The following is a 17188-nucleotide window of genomic DNA, read 5'->3' on the forward strand; positions in this document are numbered from 1 at the left end:
CTGGATTGACTCTTCAAATCTGTGGTGGACACCACCTCCAGATTAATCTCGAAGCACTGCTTTTATGATGATGCTCCCACACCCTCGCCACATAAACCAAAACGCTTTCAATTCCTGACAAAAGCAAAACCAAAACAACCTGTTCTGGTTCACAGAGCCTGACCGTGAACTTGGAAAACACTGTCTGCCTCGTTGGTTCGGCACCTTTCTACTCTGTAACCTTTAACTGTCTCTTCACGTTTTCCAATTAAGTTGGCGGCCAATGGATTCATTCCTTATTTATTGCTTCAACAAACGTGTACGGAGTCTGTATTGACTGCCAGGCAGAGTGCTCGGAGAAAAAACCGCCTCCTCGTGTTCAAGGAGTACGTCTCATCTAGAGACAGACACAGAGACTGAGAATGACAAAGTAGCGTGATTCCCGAATGTTCTGCTAGGGGTGCACCGGAGGGATGGGAGTGGTGCAGGAGGCCATGGTGCTGTGGTGCTGATGGGAGTTTCACAGGGAGGGGATGTGAGGGCAGAGCCCATCTTGAAGAATGCAGGGGGGTTAGTTAGGTGGAGTAGCAGGCTTGGGGATTCTTGTTGATTGAATGGAATATTCAGTGGCCTGGGATATGGGGAGGGGAGAGCGGGGGGGGGGGGAGAACGGGAATCAGAAAGAGAGCAGCAAATCCTGGAGCATGGCATCTAAGGGAGCACAGCAAACTGTGAGCCCAAAGAGGTGGGCAGAGGCCACACCCTTAAGGGTGTGTCTTCCTTCCTGAGCTCAGGTTCTGAAGACAGTGGGAGCTCCTGAAGCTACGTTCAACTGGGCGGTGGGATGCAGTCTAGGTGAGACGTGATGGGGGTTTGATTGGCCTGCAGCTGTATGAAGGGGGGCCGGGATGGACCTGAGTGGCAGATGTCAATCTGATAGAAAGGATCTCCAGCCACTCTTCCTCTCTTGAGCGCCTCATCTCACCCCACTCAATCCATGCCATAATGTCATAGAGCTGGAGGAGAACCTAAAGACTGTGTGGTCCAACTCCTCTTTCATTACACAGAAGGGGAAAACTGAGGCTCAGTTAAAGGACCTGCCTCGGCCAAGGGTAAGAAGAGAAATGGCTGCTGGAAATACACGGGGCCCATAATTAAGGTTAAATCTACCTGCTGGTGATTTTGCCTCTGAGGGCTGCCTCCTCTCTAGCTCCTGAAAAGGAGTGAGGTCCCACCCTACTAGGTGGATGTGAGTCCTAGTTCAGGCTGGGCACAGGAAGCAGGACTTAGGTAATGCTGAAGCCACTCACCTTGCGATGCTATGCAGGTGTCCTCTTGGTTCTGCTACCAAGAATGAGTCCCAAACTCAATTTTAAAAGGTGACTTTAATAGGAGGCCCCTCTAGCCCTTTAGCTCTGTCTAGTATTAGGAGCAGCAACAAAAACTATGAGTCTGAGCTTCTGAAACTACCATCTAGCAATGCAAACCGAGGTCTGTTAGACACTTCCTGACAAAGCATCTGGGAGCGAAAACATGGTGGCCCCCCAGCTTTCTACAACTAGAAGAGCCAGAAATTTCGAAGGGACACCTCAGCATCCTATCAGAGTCAGACTGAGCTTTGAAAAATAAATTCTGAAAGTGAGGTGGTCAATGGCTATTAGCCTGAAACAGTGCTGTGGAAAAAAAATGGAAAAAAAAATCCAGGCCAGGGTGGACTTATTATGAGGGTTTTAAATGCCTATAAGGCAGAAATGAACAGAACCCTCAGACTCCCTGGAGAAGGGCTCTGGCCCACCCAATGTTTTAGTTTCTTGATTACTGTAATTATGTAACCATAACGCATGTTATAGGAAAGGAAAAAAGGCAACTGGGTCCTGGGCTATAATAATCGAGGACTGTGTCAGCTGCATGCAGCCTCTGACATGTTTCTTAAGAGCAAAGGCCTTGGACCCTCTGTAGACTGATGACCTAGGCTTTAACCTGCGTTTCACCCAGGGTGTTCCAACCTTGCTCTAACACGTCAAGGAGGGAAGCTTGTCCCAGTCTAGGTGACGCGGATTTTAGGAACTGGAGTTGAGCTCGTGCTGTTGGAAAAAACAAACAAACAGACAAACAAGCAATGGATCCAGGGTTAAAGACCCTGAATTGGATTCTCAGTTATCATCCCCTACGTCATATTGTGAGCCCCCCCCCCCCCCCCCCCGCCGTTTCCTCATTTGTAAAAGAAGAGCTCCTGAGTCAGTCATTTTATAATGAAATGCAAAAACCCTTTGGCGTGGTGTTGGTATTCGGTGTTTGGTAGGGTGAAGAGAATGCTGGGAAGGAAGGTTGGGGGGGGACAGCTCAGCAGAGGAGTCTAATTAGGTGAAGGGCCCACGTGTCCTTGTGCGTTCAGTGAGTTGTTTGTCTCTTTGTGGAGAGGAGAGCTCTCGTCTGGTTGATTTTGATTCGCTCTCTTGACGTGGAGGGCATTATACCCCCCGCAAAATGTGTTCAACATTTTTTCACCATAAGGATGATTTTTTTCTTTCTTTTCAGATGTGCTCTCTCCTCTGTGGTCCCGCATGCTTTTGGTGGTAAACTTGTTGCTGCTTTGCACACATGTAGCCCTCCAGCCTCCTTCCCAGATACTCCCTGTATGAGGTGGAGGTGGGATGGGGTGAGGCAAGGGGTGTCCCCCCTTTAGGCAGCAGCAAGGGGCAGAAAAGCAACTGAGAGTCCTTTGTAAAGATGTGTCAGCTGACAGGTACCAGGAGACTGGTCAGACTGGTGAGAAAGCGGGAGGCAGCCCTGCTCTTTAATGAGCTCTCTGAGTCCCCAGGCTCAACACAGTGTTTCTCACCTATGACCCAAGTCTTCCCCCAGGAGATCCCAGGCCTTGCTCTCTGCACAAACTCCTTCCAAGAACTGCGCTAGGCTCCCTCTCACTCTGTGGCCAGTAGAAGAATGTCAACACTGACAATGTCTTCCTCTTCCTCATATCTGGGTCGCTCATTATCTTGCTGATCAAGACACGTTTTTCTGGCTGTCTGGGTTGTGCTCATTTAGTTCAGCCTAGTCTACTTCTGGAAAAAAAAAAAAAAAAAGACAAAAAACCTCCTCCTGCCCCAACATATCCAGAAATGCTTACAAGATGCTCTTTTCATGTACAGGACTCTTCATACTGATACAATTTCCCCTTTGAGCGGAGCTGCGTTTCATAGCATGTACCACCTTCTGTCTCTTGTCGAGTTGCTTATATATGCGTCAGAGTCCTCCAGCCAAAGGTCACCAGAAACACACCTCTAGTTAACAAACTTGGTTTATTGGCTCATTGCAGCAAAGGAGAAACACACCTCATGGGGGAACATGGGCAGTTTCAGCGAGAGGGTGTTAGAAAAGACTTTTAGGATTTGGGCTGGTTTAAGTGATTTGGGGAGGAGGATTCAAGGAAGCAGGGCTTTGCTCCGGATCGGATGCTGTCAGGAAGAGGTGTTAATTCTATGACTGGTATCTTAATAAGTCTTTCCTAGAAGGCAGGAGGAATGGAGTGAGATTCAGGCCATAACTGGTAAAGAAGCAGCAGTCACTCATGTCAGCCAGAACAGGAGGGTGTGTGGTCATTGTTGTGGCTTGGAGAACACCAAGGGCTAAGCGAGAATGCCAGTCAGGACCTGTCAGGGGCTGCTTCTGTCTTCACCAGTCCTCCCTTTTGGCCAAGGGCAAAGTCAGACAGCAAGGCATTCATCTGTGAATTTCAGGTCTTCACTATTGCCAACATTTTGCTGATTAGGAGGCTGTTTACAGAGTGTAGTCTGTAGTTGGATAAGAGCTAGTCTCCCCTGCTCCTTTGTGGTGCAGGGTAAGTTTCTTAATCTTCTGCTGTGAGAAGGGTCGCGTAGCAGCTTTGAAGACTGAGCCGAGTACACCAGGCAGCTGTCGCAAGGCAGGGAGTGGCCAGAAGCAAAACTTGTTGTTGGTCCTTGTAACTGATCCTGAAGACAGGAGCCAGAATGATCAAATCTAGGCAATGAAAATGTGTCCCAAATCCAACTGTTTTTTTTTCTAGAGATCCGGGTGACTTTTCCTTTTAGTCTACTTCTAGATTGTTCTACCTGAGCCTGTAGTGTTTATATAGGTGCCGCCAGAAGGGTTTGCTATGGTGTAGATTCCTTTGGGTTATTTAAGAAGAAATTAAGGGCCATGTGATCATCCATGACAACTCTGGCTGATATATTTACATTAAAATGGTTGGTTTAGCTTCCAGAGCAGAAGCTGTGTAATTTATGACATCTCTTAGGGTCAGGGGAAAGTTCTGGGCTGTCTTTGCCAGCTGACTTGTCCCTTCTGTGGGAACTGCAGCTTGCCTAGTAGGTGCAACTAGCAAGTCTGCTCTCTCCTCTGGCAGCCCTCTCAGGTCGTCTGTGTGTGCCTCTTTCTGGAAGTTTCTGGACATTCTTTTCAGGAAAACATGATCCACTGGAGGGGTGGTAATTTTAAACATCTGAAAGTCTCTAAAATTTGTCCTAAAAACAGAGGAAAAGTTAGAGTGTGGCAGGTGGCAGAAGCCTGACGTCCACATAAAAAGCAGTATCACAGTGGTGCACAGACCATGTTGGCAATGTCGTTTACCCCAGCAGGAGTGAGCCAGTTCTTTTTTTTTTTTTTTTTTTTGCTTTTTTCTTTTTTTGCTTTCAGGATTAGAAGATTTCCTGAATGGAGTTAACCAGTTTCTGCAAAACAGTGTGGAGTGTCTCTACAGAGAACAAACTATTGTAGCAAAAATATTTCCAATATTAGTTTCCATTTCTGATGGGCTAAGTTTTGCTGATAGGGTTATAATGATCTAAACAGAAGCATACTTTTGACATGGGGGTCAAGGTCCATTTTTCTTTTTTTTAAAATTAAATTTGAGATTAATTATATGAGGGAAACTTAAGTAAGGACTTTTAGAAGGAAATCTACCTTCTGAAGTATTTAAAGAAACAGTTATTAGGTGTTTGTCATCGATTGTTGGCAGTAATTGTGGGCTGAGAAAAATACACCAGAAAGTTTTGTTTTTTTCTTAAGGGGAGGAAGACCTCAGGGGGGTGAAAGATGACAGGATTTAGATAGGGGAGGTCATGTGGAGAAATCTTTTAGTTGGTTAATAGAGAGTGTCCAAGTATAGTTAGTGACAAGATTAGTGGTGAAGGGAAAGGAAAATGACACTGCAGAATCAAAATTAATGTTGTTTTGTGGCCTCAGGTGGAAGAGATCCACTTCTGTAGGCAGCAGCTCGTCTGTTGTCTCGGGCAGAAGCTCGCCTTTTCTGAAGTAAGCTTTGCTTTGAGGTTTTATAAGAATCCTCAGTTTGAGGTCTTCCAAAGGAATGGATGTCCGCGAGTTCGGTGGTGTCTATCTTTTCAGTGGGGAAACACGAACCTCATGGTCAGCACCTTGGCATTTTACTGCTGTGTTGGTGGCTGACAGTACTACAAGGTCTTTCAAGGCGCAAAGGCTGTTTTCATCTAGCTATTTCAGAGTACCAGGATGCTGAACCTCCAGGTTTGCAGGGCATGCAGAGGCTGCTTGAGTGGAACCTCCCCTGGGTGGAGGCCCCAGGGTTTCAGATGTATGTCCTAGTATGGAGTCCAGGGTCCTGGGCCAAGGTGGGGAGAGCTTTAGCCGTATCTCCCTGGAACCTCCATGTCTGTTACTACCCTCTCCCCAAGGCACCTGGAGCTGAGCAAAGTTGTGTTTATTGACTCATTGCAATGAAGGCGAACACACATCACGGAGAACTGTGGGGCCCTTCGAGATGCTTCTTTTCTTTCTCATTTGTCTTCCTTGACCAAACTGGACACTTTGGGAGGACAGAGCCCCTGTGCGGTGTCCCTCACTCTGTCTAGTGTCACACCAGGCCCAGAGTGAGCAGCTCAGCAGATGCCATTTACGTGATCATCTGGGTAAGGCCTGAAGGGATTAACCTTGTAAAGAGAGGTCTGTTACCTGGCAGAGTGAGAAATTACAGACACTCCTCTTTCGCTACAGGCCAAAGGGGTCAAAAAGAAGACATAGGCTCGTTTGGAGAGAAGTTGAAGACAGCACGACAGAGAGCAAACCTTAAACTCAAGCCCTTCTTCCTGTTGCTTTTCAAGAAAGGGAAGTTGAACTTCTACTCCTGGGCTGAACTGGGACCGTGGATGCTGTGTGGGGTGGAGGCTCTCAAGGGAGAAGGGAAGGCCCTGAGAAGGAAGGGAACTCACAGAGAGCTGCCTTTCCTGAAAAACTGAAGCCGTAATAAAGCAGGAGTAATTATGATCATTTCCTGCCTGTTTATCTTGGTTTCGGTTGCACCTGCTTTCCTTGTCCTCCTTTCCCTCTTCTGCTCTTGCAAATTCAACAGTTCTGTAAACATTCGTGGTACTTATATGCCGGGCACTGGACTTGGCTTATAAAGATGAGTAAGGCATGATTCCCAAGGCAAACCCTCCAGTGACGGATGGAGTGGGCGGGGTGATGGCAGAGAAATGGTAACCAATCAGATTACAACTGCTTCCCGTTCCGGACCCTCCAGGCTCCAGATGACTTTTGGCTTCTTCTTTTGTACTGTGCAAGTGCATAGAGAAAGAGGCATCTTTTGCTCCTTGAAAGCCAAGATGAGAGTCTCCTGATGTGGCTACTTGTGGCCATTTGGAGGGAGGGGAGGGCCTCACGTATTGGAGGCGTGGCCTTAGCCAGCAACGGCCCAGCGCTGAGGGGTCTGGAGGAACAGGATGGAGACAGGGAGCAGCAAGGAGCAGAGCGGTTAAGTGGCGAGTCAAGGGTGGCGAAGGTCAGAACGAGGGCTGGGAATGAAAAACGGGGCAGCCAGAGTGGTCCGGCGGTTGCTGGGAGAGGGTCTTGTCCAACAACCCGCTGGACACCTGAGCCTGTCCTGATCCTCCTTTCTGACATCTGGAGAAACAGGGACTGGGGGGCACTCCCCCCTGGATGCGATGACTACCCTCTCCATGCCCTGGAGGACCCTCATGGGGCCCGAGGGCTTCATTCTCTGCCAGGCAGTAGACTCCTCTCTGACTTCTCTCCCTCCAAATCCATCTTCATTAGTAACCATAAACGTCAGAGTCAGAGTCGTTAGAAGGCTGTTCCTAGATAAATAATGCTTTTCATATTTAATTTACGAGTGGTTCTGCAGCCTCTTTGGGATGTGCTGGGTTAATTAAGAGCTGAATTAGATGGAGCTGCGTCTCCCTCAGGAGACTCAATTAAACTCTTTCTGGCAAAAAAGAATAAAAATGAAATGAGAGAAGGAAAGATGGTTGAAGAAAGGGGTCCATTGGAGGATACTGCCCCTTCATGCTGACCTCAACCTACGGCTGTGCGGAAGAGATTTCAGCCTTTCCTCTTACAGTCTGGGACCTCCCCCAGTCCCCGAGGTGCAGGGAATTGATCACGGTGAGCCAGGAGGGCTTCTGCGGCTGGCATGGGGCTAATGCCCTGTAGCTGGGAAACTAGCCCGGAGCCCATAGGACGCTGCTAGGAGTTGGACGTGGTCCTGGGGAAGCTGAATCCAGCCTCGGCCAGGATTGTGGCTCCGAAATTCCAACCCCCATCCCTGGCCCTTCTGCCCCCAAACTCAGACCCCTTTGCTGGGGCTGAGCAGGCCGGGGCTGTGTGTGCCCAAGCATTTCACGAGCAGTTGAAGAAGTCCCACAGAGCTCTGGCCTCTGGGTCCCGGCTGCTGGGGGAGACTGCTGCAGGGGTGGGGGGATAAGGCCCCTCTCCAGTGGGGCTGCATCCACCCCCCCCGCCACTTCAGGGGATCAGACTGCAGAACTCGGACAATTTTGTCCACTCCTCCCATTTAAGGGGAAGTGATTCAGCCAGAGCCCTAGGGTGAGTTGGTGCAGAGGTGGGCCTGGAATTAGAATCGTCGGCTGCTGCCAGCAGCAAGCTCAGATGGGCTTGTGTGCTGCACACACTCCCCCATTCAGGGGCTCATGCTCTCGCACACCTCCCATCCAGCAGCCCTCAGATACTCAGAGGCCTGCAGAGACACGTACCCCCCCATCACAAGCAGACCCTCCAGTCCCTGGTTCCCAATCTCTGTGCAGACAAGAGCCTCCCCACACCCCTGGAGACCCCATCACATACTGTGTTGTCACTGAGTCTGCACACTTTCAGAGCAGCAGACACTGTCAGCACCCCTATGTCCCCAGACATAGTCACCGAGCACCAGACAGCCAGTCTCCTGACCTCATTGCCACACGCTCACCCTCCTGGTGTAAGCCTTGGCTGGGGAACATCTCTCTGCCCATCACGCACGCGCACGAGTATGTACAGACACAGAGACATACACACACACACGCCCCTCGGCACAGGGCTCAAGTCCAGACGGCTGCTTAGCTGTGCAAAAAGTTTGGAGCGCTCTGTATGACTGTCCCTCAGCCTCCCAAGCAGTTAATTGTAGACTTTGCAGCAAGTGGAAAATGAACCTCCTTGTGAAGAATAGGAAAAGCCATGCACGGGTGGGGCTGAAGGGACCCCTCAGTGTGAGCATGCGGACGTCCCCCTACCCTGCAGACTCCAGGAGCCATTAGCTCCCTCATCCATCAAACCTGGCTTTGTGACATCTTGGACTCTGAGGACCTGTTTCCCTCAAAGGCTGCTACAGCAAACCAGGCTGAAATTTGGCCACTGCCTGCCCAGTTACCTTTGGCGAGCTCCCCATCCCATAGCGAGAAGTTGGAGCCTGAATAGATGAGCCTCTTAGACATGGGCAGGGGGACTGCTCTGACTCTGCATTTACTTGGTTCCTCATGTGTGGCTCCCCCTCCAGTTTCATGGCCAAGTTCATCCTGGGGATAGATTCAGCTTCTCTGGCTAGCCCTGGGGGCTTCTCCTTGGGCATGATTTTGTCCTTTCCCTCGGTACATTGCAGGTACCCACCTGGACAGATCCTCTGGGGAGATGGACTCCCCAAAGCAGTGTAAGAGGTTTCAGTTCTGACTTGAGGGCTGGGAGGGCCTCAGAGATCATCTCTCCCCACCCACCCTCATATACAGAGGAAGAGGAGGGACTTGACCATGGCCACACGGGGGCGGGGGTTGGGTCAGGGGCAGACGGATCCAGACCCAGGGCTTCTGCCTCCTGCCAGCCTTCTTCTGCCCTGCCACCCTTCACTGCCCACACTGCAGCTCTTTCTCATCTTTGCTTTTCTTCCACTGTTTCATCTTTACCTTGCATAGGTGTTTCTTGCTTTTCAACAGATAAGTTCTTTTAAATGTTGCAAAGAGCTTTTATGCATCGAATCATATCATAAAGTGTGTCTTCCCTCCCTAGGGGAGTTGGCTCTTTAGGTCCTTAAATTTACAGAACTGTACTTTAAAAGGGGCTTTACACATTTCCTTTGATCCCCCAAAGAGTCCCGGAGGACGGCAGGGCGGGCAGTGAAATGACCCCTGACAGAGAGTGGCAGAGCTAGACCTCTGTCTCGTGTCTGCCTTCCGGTGGGAAGCCTCTGTCTGTCCCACTCAATCCCTGAATTCCTTGTTAGATTAAATACTCGACTTGGAAACTGGATCGCTTAGATCTAGTTTTGTGTTTTCCAAAGCATGTTCCATAGAACATTGGTCCTGAGAAATCTGCTGTGACAAAAGGGTTCCCTGGTGGTAAAAAAAAAAAAAAAAAAAAAAAGTTTGGGAAACGCTGCATTCTATCTCTCCCTCTCAGAAATTTGCCATATACATTAGTGTATTAGGGACTCTGGGAAGTCCTGCTAGAAACACCTGCTCGACTCTGCTTTTCCAAAACTTATTTGACCAGAGAATTCTTTATTTCTGGTAAATACCTGCTCTTTGGAACACATGATAGGAAATGTTGGTCTAGTTTATTTTCTGTGTTGATTTGGGTTTGTCACCTCTCATGTTTATGTGAGGCCCCCTGCCACACTTCCCTCACTGGGCACCCTGGCTTCCCTGTTCTCGGCCGGGCACAAGAGGCTGGAGCTGTTTTCTCTGGCTCCTTAAGTAGAAGGGACAAGAGCAAGGAGGGCTCACGGCGGGGCTGGGCAGAGTGGCCTGGAAAAGCTCAGGAGACTACGTGGGACAGGAGGCCGGTGGAGGTGAGACCAAGCCGGAGCATAGATGAGGAAGTAGACCCTGTGCGTGAGGAGGGAGGCCCTGAGGGTCTGTCTGGGGTCTCTGGTCTCGGGCACTGTTCCACGCCCTGCACCTGACTGTGGCCTTCCTGCTACCTCCCCATCTGCTGAGCATTCTCCACCAGCATCCATTGTTCTCTCTGGAGCTGTTAGAGGTGACCTAGGGGTTGTCCTCTCCTCTTCTCCTTGTCTCCATTACTCCAACCATAGCTTGGATTTCTTCCTTTCACCCCTTGACTGGCCCCCTGGGCTGAGGTGCTGTGAGAAGTGGGCTTTCCAGCCACCTTCTTGCCTTTGATTACACTGTTGTCCTCTCCACCTGCAGTGGTCCACCCACTGCATCTTGTTCTTTGAGGCTCAGCCCTGTGTTCACCTCCGCAGTCCCTTATGCGGAGCAGGGCCTCCCCAGGCACCTGGTGAATGATGGGGAGTGGTACTCACCTTGTCTGTGGCCCTCAGAAGTGATTCCAGCACTGGCTATCCAGTCCACCACAGAGAGGACAGGATGGGTGTTCCATCTCTGCGATGCAGCATGAATGCAACATGAAAATCAAGCAACCCTCTGCTCTAGCCCTTTAATGCCTTGTCAGCACTTACGTCAACCGGACACAAGGCTTCCTTATGGTAATGTCTGCCCGGCTCTTCCCCGGGCACCTGCAGTTGGCTTTTGGGCTGCAAGGGCAGGAGTCCCTTTCCCCTGATGACTTATGATGGTCAACGCACTTGTTCCTCCCCGCCTGATGCCTCCACAACCTCAGCCTGGCCATTCGTTGCAACGTGCGAGAGGGCAGCAAAGAGTCCTGGATGTGAAGCCAGGCAGTTTGGCTTTGGAGAAGCCACTTTGTGCCTCTCTGGGCCTCAGGTTATTAATTGCCCAAATAAGGGAGACTAGTGCTTTCCTCACAGGGATCTAGTGAGGGTGAAGCGTGGCGATAGATACAAAAAGTACTTTATAAACTTTAATAAAATAAAGATAGCTTGTCAATTCCCTCCCAGTGGGAACGGAGGAGGCCACCCGGCAGGGTTTCCAGGCGAATGGACTGATGGCACCTAGCCATCGTAGGTGCTGGTAAAGCGAACTTCCTTCTATCGCTCTTACAAAATCTTCCTCTCACTTGCTGCCGGTCACCAGAAAACCCTGCGCTCAGCCACGTCGGCCTCCGACCCGAGCCAGCCTCTGCCTCCTGTGTGTTCTTTGCCTGAAAGCACAGTAGGATTCTGCCCCAGCTTCTGCCCTCCGGAAGCACGGTACGGCTACGTCTAGGGCAGCGCCTGCCCCCTTGGACAGTGACCTCCCCAGGGGTGGGATTGTGACACCACCCCCAGCTGGGTGCTTCCTGTGTGTTGAATGAGTGAGTGATTCATCTAGAAAAACCAGTGCCTACTTCCTGCCTGGACCCAGGTTCTTCTTTGTCACCCCTGGGACTCCCAGAGCCACAGCCCAGGCTCTTCTCAGGGAAGCAGTCTACGACTGTGTGGGGCACAGCAGGATTTTCAGTCCAGCCTCATCCCCACATCTTACCCTTGGGACCCCTCTTGTGGGAGCCCTGTCTTCCCTCCCTCCCTCCTTCTCTCCCTCTCTCCTTCCCTCCTCCTGCTGGATTCTGTTTCTGGGCAAAGAATGTGACCTTAGGTCAGCACAGGGCAACTAGCCCCCCTCTGCAGGCAGGCCCAGCCCTGGGGGCTGGGGGTACCAGGGCAGTGTGGGTGAGTAAGTGCTGTTTGGAGAACTGTAGCTTGGGTGGGTTTAGCTGGAGCCTCGGGGGGACAATCACCCTAATGCTGGCATTTGGAACTGTGTCTTTTCTGTCTCCCTGAGATGTAGGGGGTGGTGGTTGGCATGGTGAATAGTCAGACGGGCGTGTTCACAGTCCTGTGTGCAGGACAGGACGGTCTCTCACCATCCGAGTCTCAGGCTGGGGTTCCCTAAGCACCAAAGGATGGACAGATGGCAGAATCTGCTGGTCCAGACGAGTGCCCCGCTTTGGGGTCAGTTGGAAGAACTCACTGAGTCATGTCAACCTCGCATTCCGAGGTCACGTCTGGGGTTCATTTGGGGTCAGTTGGAAGAACTCGCTGAGTCATGTCAACCTCGCATTCCAAGGTCACGTCTGGGGTTCACTTGGCAGTTACGGTCGCTGCCTACTCTCAGCTTGGTTCTGATCTAGGTCCTGGGTTTACAGAGACGAGTAAGCTAGGGCTCTGACCTCAAGGTGCTCCCAGTTTAGCAGGAAAGGCAGATGCATAGACGTTTAAAAGCAAAATGGTAATGGATGGGGATGTGAAAAGTACGTTGGATTCCCCTTTCATGGGAAGGAGCTGGGAGCAAATGGCTTGGCAGGGGAGGTGACCTGAAGTGAGACATCAAGCCTGAGTAGCTGCTCTCCAGACAGATGAGGGCGAGGTAGGGAGGCTGGGTCTGAACTGTCTCCTCTGCGAAGGGGAAGGTGTCAGGCCAGACCGTGGTGCTGGGGGTGGCACGAGGTGGGGTGGGGGCCTGGGGCAGGAGGTGGTGTGGAAGAGCAGGGGCCCAGCACAGACTCGCCCTGACTGAGGGATCGGAGATCAGCCCGATCCCTCAGAATCAGCCCCGGGTTGGAACAGGTGCCAAGGTCACCGCTGAAAGCCAGAGTGCTTCAAGGCAGTAGTTTAAAAAGGCAGGTGGAGGGTGAAGTCTTGCCAAGTTTTATGCAGATCTCTGGGCAGCTTAGCCTGTTAAAGGAGACTTTGGATTTGGCCCCCTGGGGAACTGTCAGCCCATCAACAGCCCCCGAGGTCACTGTGCTGTCCCGGAGCATGGGAACAGGGCAAACCAGACAGGAGGCAGCCCGCCCCGCCCTGAAGGAGTGTGCCCTGAGAGCTGCCCCCTGTCTCTTGCCTCAGGGGGACCCGATGTGGAGGGGCCGCAAGGTTGCTGAGGGAGTGGTGAGAGCTGGGATTGGTTGAGAGGCCCCCAGAATGTCCTTCTGGGTTGGACTCTGGCCTGTCACCAGGCCCCCTAGTTCTCTGGCCCCATGCAGAGGGTGCTGACAATTCCCTCTGCGTGACCTTTACAATTTTCCCTCTTGTCAAGGTTCATTTATTTTCTTTTTTCCTCCTCATAAGACAGAGTTGATATAAGGACTCCAACTCGTGGTGCTGTAGGGTGCGTGCGTGTGCGTGTGCGCGTGCGCGCGCACGTGTGTATGTGTTTCCCACCCCCAGGTTTGATCGGTCTTCTGATTTCCTTCCAGCCTCCCTCGCAGTCACCTGAGCCTCGCTCTCCTGCTCAGCTCCTGCTAGGCTGCCTCTGCCCTTATCTGCTGCTTGCAGCTGTCCCTGGGGACTCAGGCCCCCTCTTTCCCCCCTTTCCTCCACTCTCCACTTCTGGCTCCAAAGGCTTTGTGCATCTCCAAGCAAGGCTTGAAGTCCCGTTCCAGAAGCCCAGATTTGTTTGTTTGTTTGTTTGCAAGCTCAAGCAGACATGACATTGATGGGGGGTGTGTGTGTGTGTGTGCCAATAATTGAGGGGAGGAGGAGGTGGTGAGGGGCTCAGGCAGTCTCAAAGCCATAATATTAATAATAGCTGACATGTACTGAGTGTCTACTCTGTGCTTGTTACTTTAAATCCTTTATTTAATACATTTATTTCCCTTACTCGTCTCAACAATCCAAGGAAGTATGCACCATTCCTGTCCCCATTTAAAATGGGGACCCAGAGAGGGGGTGAGAGGCACCAGCTGTTTCATTGCTTCCTTGGTGGGAGACCTCGCTCCCTCAGGAGGACAACTCTCTAAAGGCCAACTGGGGAATCCCTCTGCTCCAGCCAGGACTGACCCAGAGAACCACGTCTGGTGAGGAGGACTCTGGACCAGGCTGAGGGGTCTTGGGTAGAAGTTGCTTCTTGGTGTCTTGTTCAAGGTCCTAGTCAGAAAGTTGTTCTTCTGGCTGAACTGAAACCCTCCCTACCCCCAATGCACCCCTGTGTTACAGGGAGCGTCCTCTAGAGTTGGGCAGTGCAAGGAAGTGGGGTCAGCATTTCCTCTGTTACCACCCCACCTCCTCAGTGGGTTGAAGCAGGTGTCTGGACCCCAGAAACCTTTCCCAGGGACCCGATTTCAATGTTCTTCCTTTGGGTCCCACGATCCTAACGTTCTCCCTCTGCCCCCAGAGCTAGACCCTGGGCCTGGGGCTCTCCATCCCCCTCTCCTCTCTCACGACCCCTGCTTTGTGACAGTCCTTACCGCTCTAAGGAGTGGGATAGGGAACTCGGTACCCTGGTATGTGTCTCTTTGCTGTTTTCACAGCCTGACTCAGCCGCAGCCTGGAAGATTTTGCCCTTTAAAGAGATGTCTCTCTTTTAGAGGCTGAGGAACTAATCATTAATGTAAAGATAGCCTTCTAGAACAGATGTATTTTGGGCCTGCCTGGAAAATAGTTGAGCAGCAGTGGTTGAACCACTTTGGAGGGGAGCAGAGGTAACTCACCTCCAGGGGAGGTTTTTCTGGAATGCCCAGAAAGCCAGATGGGCTGGTTGCCATAACTCTGGTGTCTCCCCACCTGCCTCTCAGGCTCGGGGGGCGGGTGGGAGTGGTGGTTTAGGCCCCGTGAGAGCCTCCCACAGGCTAGGCAGTCAGTAATGCCTGATGCGTCATTACAGGGGACTTTTGGAGACAGCATTTCTGGCATGGATTTGAACAGGGTGAGTGGGTAAGGGGGAGAGGGGGCTGTTTTAGGGTCTGGGGAGACCCTCTCACCCCAGAGAAGGGACTGCCTGCAGCTCTCACTTGCCAAAGAATGATCTTGGGTGGCAGGAAGTTTCTTACCCACAAAGCCTGGCCAGGTGCAGCCAATGACCTGGGGAGGCGTCCTGGGTGGGGATGTACTGAGTGGTCACAATAGTGCCGGGGAACAGCAGCCCTGGGAGCCGGGGCTTTGGGTACCCATCCCAGTGCCGTGCTGACTGCCCTCTTGGAGGCTTGGTGCTCACCTGTAAAACAGAGGTGTTTTGTCCCACCTTCTTGCTGCCTCTGAGGATGTTCTGAGGGTGACATGAGCTACTGATGTGATGCTCAGAGCAGACTTGGGCCAAGAGACATGGGGTCTGCAGGGGAGCCCCTTTCCTGGCAGAATGAACTCCTTTCTCTGTGTTCCAGGGTGTTCCATTTCCCCTTAGTTCCACCATTATCACCATGTGGCCTGGTCCCTTACTTTCTGGCTTGTCTCCGCTCTGCCCCACGATGCTGGAATGTGAGCTCATTCAGGACCAGGCTGCTGTGTGTTTACTGTTATCGCTCCTAGGCCTGGCATAAGGCCTGTACAGGAGGTCGTCCTTAATGTCCCCAAGTGAAGGCTGCAGACGTCACAGACCCTGCCTCCTACAAGGATTTGATCCTGGAGGGATGGAGGTGGAGCGCTGCTGCCCATCAGCGTGTTAACAGGCCATAAAGAGCCCAGGCTGGGTCACCTGTATGATCCTTACAGATAGGGAAAATGGGGCTCAGAGGTTCAGTGACTTGCCCAGAGCAACTCAGCTTCCAGGCCAGACCGGCCCAGGTCAGCCCCAGCCGCAAGGGTCTAATGCCTGTGCAGTGTGTGTGTGTGGGTGTGTGTGCAGGCCCTGTCTGCTGGGGTTGCAAAGCTGGGGGGACCTGGTAAGATAAGGAAAGCCAGGTAGGTGATGCTGAGACGCTGCACTGACACCTGTCCCACCTGAAGCCCCACCATCTTCGTCTTGGTGTTCTTCCTTGTGGTAACTCTTGGAGACCTGGAGATGGGCCTGGGGCCATCCTTCCTGCCTCTCGGCCCTGAGACCTGAAAACCAGGTTTCCAAGCCCGCCATCCTGGGCTCCTCCTCAGCTGTCAATACTCTGAACTGTTGTGATGACCCTGGCGCAGGGAGGGACCCGGAAGGGACCTGGAGCTCTGGCGGGGACGGGCCCTCCCCCTTGGTCACCCCCTTCTGCGAGGCGCTTTACGAACGTGCATAGAGCTCTGCTTAGATGCTGCTGCTTGGTGGGTGAGGAGTGGGTCCTGCCAAGACGCGCCTGCTCTGCTCCAGGCTCCGTGCTCTGGCTCCTCTGCATCTCGTCTCCCCTCACAATAATCCGGACGGGGACATGTCATTTTGTAGATGAAGAAACTGAGGCACAAAGAGATGAAGTTACTTGCCGGCAGTGTTATGGCCAGGAAGTGGCAGAGCTGGGATCCGGAGCCAGGACTCTAAACCAAGCTGGTCCTTTTCGAGCAGGACATGATGAGCGGCAGTGAGCGAAAGCCTCACGTTCCTCCGAGGAGGGCTGCCCCTCACTGCCCGCCTGCAGCCAGGTCGGGCAGGTGTTCCGGCCACACCTGTTGGCCTCCCTGGGCCTGGGCCTCCCTGGGTTTGCTTGGAGGCAGCGGGAAAAGGAACGCACGAGAAAACAATAGTAGAGTGAGGAGCAGTGGGCAGGGCGGGGACCTGGGCAGCCGCCCTCAGCTGGAGGGCGCGGCACCCACCCTCTTCAGGGGCTGGTAGGGGGCTGGGCTCTCTGAGGTCAGCAGCTTCTCCGCAGCTCCGGCCCTGGCCCAGCCTCCAGGCTCTCAGGCCACAGTGGGCCCTGGATGGTCCACGGTGGATCCCAGCCATGAACTTTTCCCAGCTGGGCAGCCACAGCCAGTTGCAGTGTGGCTGGGTTCGAGGAGGGGAGACAGGCTGGAGACGGGTGGGGAGAGTGGAGAGAGGCCGTTTGACTTTGGAACTAAATGCTCTGAAGCGATGGATATAATGGCTTGGGAATTGACAACTCAGGCACTCTTTTATTGTTTGCTTTAATTTCACTTACTTTTTGAAGAAGTAATATACTCTTATGGGTTAAGAAAGGGGTATATGGTGGAAAGTCTTCCTCCAGCCTGTGGCCAGCCATGGGGCTCCTCTTCCCAGAGGCAACCGTGGTGACTGTGTGTCTGTCCAGAGATAATCTAATGTAAGCATGCAAACAGATTTGTACAGACAGTATTTTAAAACATGTGTTTGTGTATACTGGAAACTAATGTTTTGCACATCACCCTTTTTCACTTAACAGTGTATCTTGGCAATCTATTAATGTATTAGTATACAAAAAGTTT

The sequence above is a fragment of the Pseudorca crassidens genome, chromosome 9 (genome assembly GCF_039906515.1).
Source record: "Pseudorca crassidens isolate mPseCra1 chromosome 9, mPseCra1.hap1, whole genome shotgun sequence".
NCBI lineage: Eukaryota > Metazoa > Chordata > Mammalia > Artiodactyla > Delphinidae > Pseudorca > Pseudorca crassidens.